General features: G+C 39.3%; 1 protein-coding gene across 1 annotated transcript in view; it reads left to right on the top strand.

Moving 5' to 3' along the window:
* The window catches only part of ZNF536 (zinc finger protein 536), a 635,757-nt gene that overhangs the window by 145,607 nt on the left and 478,726 nt on the right, over window positions 1-11,424 (top strand). The window lies entirely within an intron of this gene.

Genomic DNA, 11,424 nt, shown 5'->3' on the forward strand with positions numbered 1-11,424 from the left:
TTGGATTCTAGTGAGCAATGGTGAGAATCTTTCTCTGGTAGCCAGGCTGCTGCTGCAAAGTTAATAATCTGATAGTAAATTTTTGAATCAAAATAAAGAATGCAAATAAATGCTTACTGCATGTGCTTCTTGATACACTGAATGGTACACAGATAATACAGCTTTCTTTTAATTTGAGAAGAATTATCTACTTTCTGACTTTATTTTTTTAACTAGTTTAATTTCCTCTTTGGTGCACATTATTTTTTAATTAGAGGTACATGACAAAGCCAGCTTGCTTATTCTAATGTAATTTAATTTAAATTTCCACTTATGAAGCTCTTTTTTTACATAAAACATAGAGACAGGAATTAAAAGGTCCAGGTCGGGGCATGCTCAGTTCCAATGGTGTTTTAGAAAAGGCTTTCCCGATGCAAAGCCTTTCTTTAAAAACCTTCAAGAATATATTTTCTAGCAAATGGATCAGCCATTTGATAAATATACAAATTAAAAAAATAAATAGCACAGACCTGGCAGTTGCTACATACATACATACATACATACATACACACATGTGTAGCTGCCCCTTTTTACAAACTTACATGTGTAAGTCTCACCAGCAAAAGAGGGGGAGGGTAGTTACTAAGGTATGGTAAAAGATGGCCTTTTGCTGCATTTTGATGTACCATGGCAGTCACTAACTGCAAATTAATGACCCATGTGGTACCGGATAATCTGCAATAATCCTTGGAAGCTTCATTACTCTGCTTCCTGGGAACATTACTTAAATGGACTGAAGTGGGAAAGATAGAAATCTTCCCCCCCCCCCCCTTGAAGATGCTCCTGAACCTCCCTGAAGAACCCCACCCTCCCAGAGCCCCCCCGGGCTTACCCTAAGTCACCCCTGGTGGTCTAAGGTAGGCTGAGTGTGAGTGATCCCCAGTCACTCCTGCCCATGCCAGTGCCACATTTGTAATGATGACTATGTCCTCTAGCATTAGTCTCACAGTACTAGAGCTAAAGATCAGGCTGCTGTTTAAGGGAACAAGTTATATATGGCAGTCTGACCACTAGTGGTAGTACTGTGAGGTTTATGTACACACAGAAGAAACATTCAGTCTAGGAAACACTCAGGAAAACAGTGATGATGACTGAAAGAATAAACAGACAATGCTTAAATGGCTCTGAGAGATTATTGTGCAACAACCAAAATGACACAGCTGTGTTTCAGCCAGTGAGACCTGCCTCACTGTCTCCTCGGGTTGTCTGTAAATTCTCAAAGAGATTTGACTGTATCATCCACTTAGAGCAATGTCTATCGCCAATGAAAAATCTAAGCAGGGTGCGCCATGCATAAAAACAATCACTTCCTCACAATCACTTCTCAGCTCATAACAGTAATAGCTCATTGTCTGAAAAATGGTTCTAGCTGTGTTGATTCTTGGTTGTTGTTCAATAAACTCTCAGACCCTTTGAAGCATTGTCTGTTTATTCCTTGAGTCATCTTCGCTGTTTTCCTGAGCAAGTACTGTGAGGTTACCACTAGGGGCCATCCCATCATTTTGAACCTGATATTAGCATGGGCAGAAGCCACTGGGAATCGCTCCTGCTCAGTCTACACTAAACCACCAGGGATGACTTATGGTAGGTCCAGGGGGGCCTAAAGGGATATGGTGTGTTATAATATGGTGTGTTATTGGGGAGAGGTTCATGGATATCTTTAGGAGGGGAGAATGGGGATGGGGGACTTCTGTATTTCTCAAGCTGGTTCCTGACATCATTGGGTGGAACCAGTGCCAGAAATTTAAATCTGAACCTATCTGAGGAGCTGTTTTGGAGATAGAGGACATTTGGATATTCGGGTACTGTGTGGAACCTCCTAGAGTTTTTCCCCAAGTTTATGCAGTAGTTGGTTTACTGATGTCTCTGGGTTGGCCAATGCCAGAAGTTTAAAACTGCTGGAATTGCAGGAGCAAGTCTGCTTCTTTGGCCACTCCCCTTTGGAGTTCAAGCAGAGCAAGGTGGAGTTTGAAGAATCTTCCCTTTGAAGATTTGTGAACTGTTGGTTGCTTTATTATTAATGGGGAAACATAAGGCAAAAGTTAAGAACTGCCTAGCAGAAGTGTCAGAAGTAGGGGCTCCCATGGATGTGTGTCCCCAGTATTCCATTTTAAGCTGTGTTAGGTGCATATTAGTGCCTAAACACAGCTAAGTAAAAGGGCCTCTAAATCAAAATTTGTTCTTGCTTAGACTAACATGGAATTTGTAAGGCTATTATTATATTGTTTTGGTGGCACTGAACTGATCTGCTGAGCTGCACATCTGAGGCATTCATAAGTGTGAAGGATAGGCCTACCTCGCTGCCTCCCACTTTCTTCATTTCTCCTAGGTGGAGGTTTAATTTGTTGTTTGTTTTGGTGCTTATGTTTGCATTACCTTATTGACATTTCGCCCATTGGATTGTAAGCTCCTTTGAGCAGGGACTGTCCTTTTTTGTTAAACTGTACAGCGCTGAGTAACCCTAGTAGCGCTCTAGAAATGTTAAGTAGTAGTAGTAGTAGGTTTCACTACATGGCTGTTCTCTCATAGAGGTCTGTGATTGTTTTAGCCTGGTGCTGCCCAAAGAGTTCTCCATGACTGCTCGAAATTTAATAGCTATGCCTAAGTCTGTGTTGGCTCCAGTGTCAGGAGTCGCTGTGGTGCATCAAGATCCCTCCAACTTCAGAGATCTCTTTTCTTCATATGTGGCAAGTTAGGATTGGTATTTGTTTACAATGATAAGGGAAATGTCAACTTATACCATGTTGTTGCATGTCGTTATCAAATGAAAATGAGCAGAAAAGCACAAACATTTGTGGTTTATCAATGGCTGATAATACTACAAAGTCTTTCAAGTGAGTCCACACAATTTGCAAACAGGGCACCCATTGCACATGCTTGAATTATTGTGCATATGTAAGCTATGGTATATGCACAATAATGTGCACTCTTTCAGAAGGAGTTTGCCCTCTTTGTACATAGTGCACTTCCTTTCAAAAAAGTACACACCCAATGAATTTGCTCCTGTGATGGCTATACGAAAGCAATTAAAAAGAACATCCCCAAAATGACACGGGAAAAGACATGAAACAAAGATTTTTGGCTGCCCATCCTTGGTAGTAAGCAATCTGGGGGACTGAGGATATGCTAAAGGGCTCAGTCTTACAGCTTTGTGAATTTTCTCAGCAAATTAACCTTAAGATTGGATATATTGATTCTAGACTATCTAAACTCAAGACAAACTTTGGATCTTTAGAGTCTTGAATCTCTACGAGCAGCCCAAATTACTGGGATAAAGGACAGGTTAGTTCTTCATAAACATCTCGAGATTTTTGGAGAATCGTCTTAGAGTTAAGATTTCTGAATTTTCTGGTATGTTATTTGTTGGCACCAGAAGTGTTACTGAGGAAATATTTCAAGGAAGGATTGCTATTATCTGATCCAGATAGTATTAGTATTTCTAATTGCTTTTACTTCCCTTTATGTAATAACGGAAAATGAGGAGAAAGGGGCATGTGACATCATATCAACTCTGGTATCTTTTAATTTGACAGATTTCTTGGAAGCCACACAAGATGATATACCATTATGATCCACACTTCTGGTTACTTTTTCCCTAGAGTGAGATAAAGTAGCAGTGTTAAGATCTTATTTGAAAAAAAAAAAAAAATTTGTTGCTTTGTGGTAAAAAGTTATAAGCATTTCAGGATGTTGGAAAAGTCACCCAGTTAAGAAGGAAGTCATTTAGTAGATCAATCTTCTTCTAATGTAGCAACACAAATTTAAAAAAAAAGATAAAAAGTTTGAACATTTGCGGGGGGGGGGGGGGGGGGGGTTCTTTCTGAAATTCCCATGTAAGTGTTTGATAAAGTGTACAGATGTTATATTTTTTCCTTTTATGATCCAGCACAGATTGAAAGATTACTTTTCGAAAAGAAAGCTGGTTAATAGGTTGTAGTGGATTTTAAATGGGTGAGAATTTTTTTTCACCTGTTGTCAAGTTAAGGGGCTCTTTTACCAAGCAGCGTTAGAAAGTGGCCAGTGGTAGCATTGGCAAGTGGGATTGCTGCATGCAAAGCCACATTTTACTGTGGTAGGGAAAAGACATTTTTTGAGTTGCTAATGGCCATGTGCTAATATCAAAATTAGTGCATGGCCATTTACTGCCTGAGCCCTTACTGCCACCTATTTAGTAGGTGTTAAGGGCTCATGCAAAAACCCAGCGATAATCAGGCAGCGTGCAGCAATGTGCCTGTGTTGCCTGATTACCGCTGGGAACACCTACTCCCCGTCTCCATGCTAGAAAATAAAAATTATACTCTAGCACGGAAACTATCGCTGGGCACATGAGCATGCTCAGTGTTAGAGCTGTTTTGTCAAGCGTGGTAGCTCTACCGATGCTTGATAAAAGGGCCCCTAATTGTGGAATTATTTTTTTCCTAATTTCCTTTATTATTACTTCAACATTGTTAACGTTTTCTTCCCATTGAAGTGGGCTAGGTTTGGTTTCTTGTATATGATACTGTAGTGTACTTGAAAAATAATTTCAAAGTAAATTTATTTTAATAATATCAACACACTTTTTATCATGTTCTTGGCACTTAATTTTATAATATTACTATACTCATGTTGAAAGTCTTAGAAGTGCCTCTTTTATAAAAGCAATACAGGCGGCATTTCTTCTCAGGTGAGAGCTTCCTTCTGCTGACACACCAACAGTATAGACTGACACTGCCTTAGAATCAGTCCAAGGATTGATTGCTCTGTTGCTTTCTAGGACTCACATTCATACATGTAACTTATGATGATACTTTTTTTAAAGCAGAAAGCTGAGTGTTGCTGGCTTCTGAGGTCATGGCGGAGGAGTGGCCTAGTGGTTAGGGTGGTGGACTTTGGTCCTGGGGAACTGAGGAACTGAGTTTGATTCCCACTTCAGGCACAGGCAGCTCCTTATGACTCTGGGCAAGTCACTTAACCCTCCATTGTCCGCCGCATTGAGCCTGCCATGAGTGGGAAAGTGTGGGATACAAATGTAATAAAAAAAAAACTAAGGATGAAAATATTAAAGGTTTATGGAACGTTGAGATCAAAACAATATAAATCTATGGGGGACAATATTCAGACCGTGAGAGTTAGACCAGCTAACTCCCATGGCCGGTGCCAAGCCCAGATATTGAATGCTGGGCTGTTTCCAGTGACCGGCACTGAATATCTGATTTATTGTTGGCCGGTTTGAAAATAAGCAGCTAAATCGATGTTCAGATTTAGCCGGTTATCCTCAAACCGGCCAAAGATATTCCACTGTTTGATACAGCCAAATACGGCTGCTAAAGTCAGTTAAAATATTGGTGGATAGCTAGCTGCTAACTGGGAGTATTAAGTGGATAGCCAGTTAAGCGCTATTTAACCAGTCAGCAACTGTTCTGGTGGGTTAAATAGCGCTGAATATCAGGCAGAAGGTTTCAACAGCAAAACGGGAGTATTATGCTAAGGTGATAGAGTCAAATCCATTGTCATCTAAAGTACATCTAAAGTGCTTAATCATTGACAGACTGTTTTTCTTAAGAAGTTCCAAAAATTAGAGAGGATTTGAAGCAACTTCCTGTTATATCTAATGAGAGTATATTTAAGGAAAACTTGGTTAGGGGTATATGTGTAGATCAATGCTGGAATGCTTTTGAACCTGTGACTTGTAAAAAATAAAATATCATTTCTGATGAGAAAGTTTTCTCAGAATCATAGTGTGTTAGACCTTTGCCCTTCTTATTTGTCAGGTCATGCGTCTTCTTGTATTCTGCTTTGGTGGTCCACCCTGATTAATCTTACTCTAAAGAGGGCTTCTTACCAAAAGAATTAGGGCAAATTGTACTTACTCCTTTATTGAAATCCAAAGAATTGGCTAGGACTGTACCCTCAAGTTGTAGACCGGTTGCTAGTATTCCATTATTTGCTAAGATAGTGGAAGCTGTTGTTGGATCCCAGTTATCTCACTGGGCTACATGATTCCCAATTTAGATTTAAGATCAATCATAGTACAGAATCTTTAATTACTGTATTATTAGCTAAAATCAGGATGTCCCTGAGCCAGGGCTTTCAATCTATCTTATTACAGTTCAATATGTCTGAGGCTTTTGACACAGTGGACCATACGGTCCTTCTTGACCCACTAGCAGATATGGGATTAACTAGTACAGTTTACATCTGATTTAGGGAATTCTTGATCAATCAGAGCTACTCAGTTTTAAAATAGTGATGAGTCAGACCCCTTGATACTGGAATATGGGGTACCTCAGGATTCACCTCTGTCCTCTATTCTTTTTAATATTGTTATATACTGTTTGAATAAGTTAACCTTGGTTCCAGGGGCTTAATTATGTTCATATACAAATTATATCTTTGTTTGGCTCCCAACATTAGATAATGCTGAATATACTTAGGCTGTTGCTGCATGTATTACTTGTGTAAGATCATGGACAACTGCAAATATGTTAAAATTAAATGCTGACAAAACAAAGAGCTTGTGTTTCAGCAATGCTTTGGATAGTGTCCATGAGACTATTCACCCCAATTATTTCCTGTGGTGAATACATCTAGGATTTGGGAATGATTTTTGACACCACTTTTTCCTTTGTACCACAAATTAATAAAGTAGCAAAAAGAATACGTTTAAAATTAAGGCATTCCTATTTTTATAGAAAACATTTTGCTTTGTTGCTACTGGCATAAACATTGCCGCGGCTGGATTATTGTAATTCAGTTTATATAGGTTTACCTTGGAAGCAACTGGAATGATTATAGCTGCTGCAGAGTACTGCTGCCATGTTGATTTTTGGACATCGGAATTATGATAGAGTGATGCCATTGTTCATCGATTTGAATTGGCTGCCATTTAGGGCCAGAATTATTTATAAGTTAATATGTGTGGTCTTTAAGGGCCATGTTAAGCAATGCTAAGGGCGCACTAACATTTTTAGCATGTGCTAATGATTAGCATGCGCTAAATGCTAGAGGTGAGTTATCGTTTTTAGTGTGCACTAAGCATTAATGTGTGCTGACCGCGTAAATGCCCATAATATTCTTATGGGTGTCTACAAGGTTAGCGTGCTAATTTTTAGTATGCACTAAAAATGCTAGTGCACCTTAGTAAACAGGGCCCTAAGTTGGTTTGGGCTCTGTTTATTTATATGATTTGCTGCATCACTCCACTAATTCTAGGACATCTAGGATTAAGAATAGTAACTTTCTTACATATCCAACTGTCAAACCTCTCATCACTTTGAAACGTAATCATGAACGTTCTTATTCATGTCAAGTTACCCATTATTGGAATTCATTGCCATTAGATCTAAGGCAGGAAGTTTTTTATGGTTCATTCCATAAAAATCTGAAAACTTTATTCCAATAATGCTTAGTTTTAAATGTCATATAGAGGGGCATTTTTGAAAGAAACGTCTAAGTTGGAATTTGGACATCTTTGTAGAACATCCAAATTCGGAGGTAGGGAAAAGGTCATTTTTGAAAAAAGATGGACATCCCTCTTTGTGTTCAAAAATACCTTGGACGTTTTGGGATTTGGAAGGCTTTGATTTTCAGCAATTTTCAAAACCAAAAATGTCCAAGTCTAAAACATCCAAATTCAAGCCATTTGGACGTGGGAGGAGCCAGCATTTTTAGTACACTGGTCCCCCTGACATGCCAGGACAGCAATCGGGCACCCTAGGGGGCACTGCAGTGGCTTCATAAACTGCTCCCAGGTAAACAGCTCCCTTATCTTGTCTGTTTAGCCCCCCAACCCCCCCCAACCCCCCCCCCAAACCCCACTACCCCCAACTGTACACCACTACCATAGCCCTTACAGGTAAAGGGGGCACCTATATGTGGGTACAGAGGGTTTCTGGTGGGTTTTGGAGGGCTCGCTGTTTCCTCTACAAATGTAACGGGTAGGGAGGGGGGTTGTGGACCTGGGTCCACCTGTCTGAAGTGCACTGCACCTACTACTAAACTACTCCAGGGACCTGCATGCGCTGTCATTGACCTGAGTATGACATCTGAGGCTGGCATAGAGGCTGGAAGTAATATTTTTAATCATGTTTTTTGAGGGTGGGAGGGGGTTAGTGACCACTGGGAAAGTAACGGGAGGGCATCCCCGATTCCCTCCAGTGGCCAGCATTTCGGGTACCTTATTGTGCCTTATTCGTAATAAAAACAGGTCTGGGTGAAAATGTCCAAGTTTTAGTCCTGAACGTCTTTGCTTTTTCCATTATGGCTCAAAGACGTCCAAGTCTTAGGAACGCCCAAGTCCCGCCTCGACCACACCTCCAATACACCCCCCTTGAGATTGAGACGTCTTTGCGACAGACTACAGAGAAAAACATCCAAAATCGGATTTTTAGTATACCGATTTGGATGTCTCTGTGAGATGGATGTCCAAGTGCTGATTTATGTCGCTTTTTGGACGTCCATCTCTTTCAAAAATGAGCCTGATAGTCAATTTAGTTTTTTTTATTTGATTATGTTCTGCAAGTATGATTATTTCATTATTTTATTGTATATGATATAAATTGCACTGAACCCTAATTAGGGGAATTTAGTAGTATATAAGATTTATTTTGATTTGATTTATTGTACACTTCTTTGGACCCATTGAGGAATTTAGCGGTATATCAAGTATGAGATTAGATTAGATTAGACTAAAATACCATATTTTACACTCATATCTCTGACATGTAGCACTGACACCAGCTCTATGGCTGGCAAAAGTGCTTATGCTTAAAATATAGGTACTTATATATGCAGATAAGATATATTAACATCTATTTTTCATTTTACAATAGGCACTAAGTAGACACCCTCTATGGACCTAAGTATAGGCACGCTGTTATAGAGTTACCCCCACAGAGGATAATTTTATAACAGGTCACAGAGGTAAGAACCTTCTGAGGGGTCTACTAAAGCTCTATTTTATAGAAGTAGGTACTTACTTTATGAAATAAAAGGGTGTCTGGCTGAGAATATGCCTTGGATTTTTGCACCATTACTAATATGCTTGAGAGCAGGTCTAAACTGAAGGTGTGGACATTATGGGCTAGATTCAGTAAATGGTACCTAAATTTGGGTGCAAGGAAAAATTGGTGCTCAACACTATTCAATAAAAGAACCCTCCGGGATGAGCCCTCTTTATAGAATAGCTTGTAGCATTGATTTCCGTGACTAAAATTCGGCACCAGGATTACTCCTGCTGAAAACAGATGTAAATTCTGGGTCACAAGTTGGGCATGCATCCCTCCAATTCTATAACACTGTGTGTAACTTTTGGGAATGCTCATGACTGACCTATACCCTTCCCATGGCCAGGTCTCCTTTTGGGTTGCATGCAAGAGAATTTAGACGTGGTTCTTTATAGAGTTGAACATAGGCAGTTGCATGCACAACTCAAAATCAGTGCCAATTAACACCAATAATTATTTGTTAGCACCAATTATTGAGTGTTAATAACTCATTAAGGGGTCCTTTTACTAAGGTGCGCTGAAAGTGGCCTGCGCTGGTGTAGACGCATGTATTGGACGCGTGCAGATTCATTTTTGGCTGAAAATGGAAATGTGGCCTTTTTTTGGCCGAAAATGGACGTGCGGCAAAATGAAAATTGGCACATGTCCATTTTTTGGCCTGAGACCTTACCGCCACCGATTGACTTAGCAGTAAGGTCTCATGTGTTAACTGGGCAGTACAATGCAGATTATCGCCCAGTTAGCATCATGTGCCAGAAAGTTTCCGGTGCATGTAGTGGGCACAAGTAAGAAATGAAATTTCTGCCCAGGCCACACGGGAGCCTGGCAGTAGTTCCAAATTGGCGCATGTTGGGCACACTTAGGCGCCTACGTGGCGTAGTAAAAGGGACCCTAAATAATTTAGTTGCATGCACAATTCAGGATCATGCCCAAATTTGGGTGACCTTTACAGAAATCAGGGGTATATACATGCTCATGTAGACTAAGGTTGTTCCTTGTGCATACTTTTGAACTCTGTGCTCTACCCAACTTTGTCCCTGTGCTTTCCCCCTGCTGACACACATTCTTTTATGCTCATTAAGAGTTTTGTCAATAATGGTACTGATACCTAGCTCATATGATGTCTGTAAAATACAGTGTTTTCTTTGGTTTTGTTTTGTTATGTTCTGTTGTAAAATTCAATAAAAAAGATTGAATACAGAATTTTTTATAAGAGGTAATTCTCGCACATGTGTGGCTACATATGTGTGATCAAAATCAACCTCCATGGAAAGTGATTTTTATAAGGGGGCACCTAAGTAAAGTGCCATTTAAGGTGCCTAACGTGTAGCTTATTTTATAAAATCAAGCAGGTGACTATTGTTTACACCAATATTTATTTAAAATGTACATAAATTAAAGCATTTTATTATCTCCGCCCAAGCTCTATTTCTGTGCATGTCAGCCATTAACCTATGTGCTATCATTCCAAAGTGCATACTTTTATGCCAGTTAGTATTTTTAAGGGGGTCATTTGCATTTGACAAACACTCCAAGTATTATAAAATTACCATCATGTGTTGCGCCTTCTCCTTTTCTCCACTCAAACTACACCCCTGGGAATCTCACATAAAAGTTTGCTCATGTGTACTTCATTATGTATTTTTACAGTTTCACAATTCTATTAAAAGCCTTTTCTGCACATGAAATATCTCAAAAAACCTTTATAACATTACTCGTAATGTATTTTATTATTTGTTTTTAGCATCATCTATTGACAAAATCTGTGAAGGTTGTACTTATTCACCCCCCTTGTGTGCCTTTAGCATGTGTCTGATATATGCACACATTTGTCTCTAGCTTTCATGGAACCAAAATAAACATAATTAAGATATTATAGAGCATGTAGTTTCAATACCACATATATTTAGGGTTGCAGACTTGCTCTGAATTTTTAGGACAGGTTGATCTTCTTTTGGTGGTACTCTATCACCTGCAGAGACTTATAGTACTGATTTCTCTGTTGTGTTCTTTCCTCTCTTGGAGACACACCTTAGTGGTCTGGTTTTTAGGATAGATACAATGAACATGCATGAAGTAGGTTTGCATTTATTCTATGCAAATCTATCTCATGTATACCTATTATGAACATCCAGAAATCCATACTGGCTTGGAGTGGCCCCTGATTTTTCATAGGTTCTAATAAAATGCATCATACTTCTATTCAATAAAGACAATTTTTCTATTAGCAAAGAACAGAAAAATGTCATTTTGGGTAAGACCTGAAGAGTTCAGCTGACCTCAAAACTAAGGGGCATCTTTATCAATGTGGGCTACTATTAAGACATGTTATTTTATCACAAACTCATGATATTATAGCACAGATTCCATTTTATTCAGTGAGACCTAGTTACTAATA

This window comes from Microcaecilia unicolor, chromosome 5 (genome assembly GCF_901765095.1).
Source record: "Microcaecilia unicolor chromosome 5, aMicUni1.1, whole genome shotgun sequence".
Taxonomy (NCBI): Eukaryota; Metazoa; Chordata; class Amphibia; order Gymnophiona; family Siphonopidae; genus Microcaecilia; species Microcaecilia unicolor.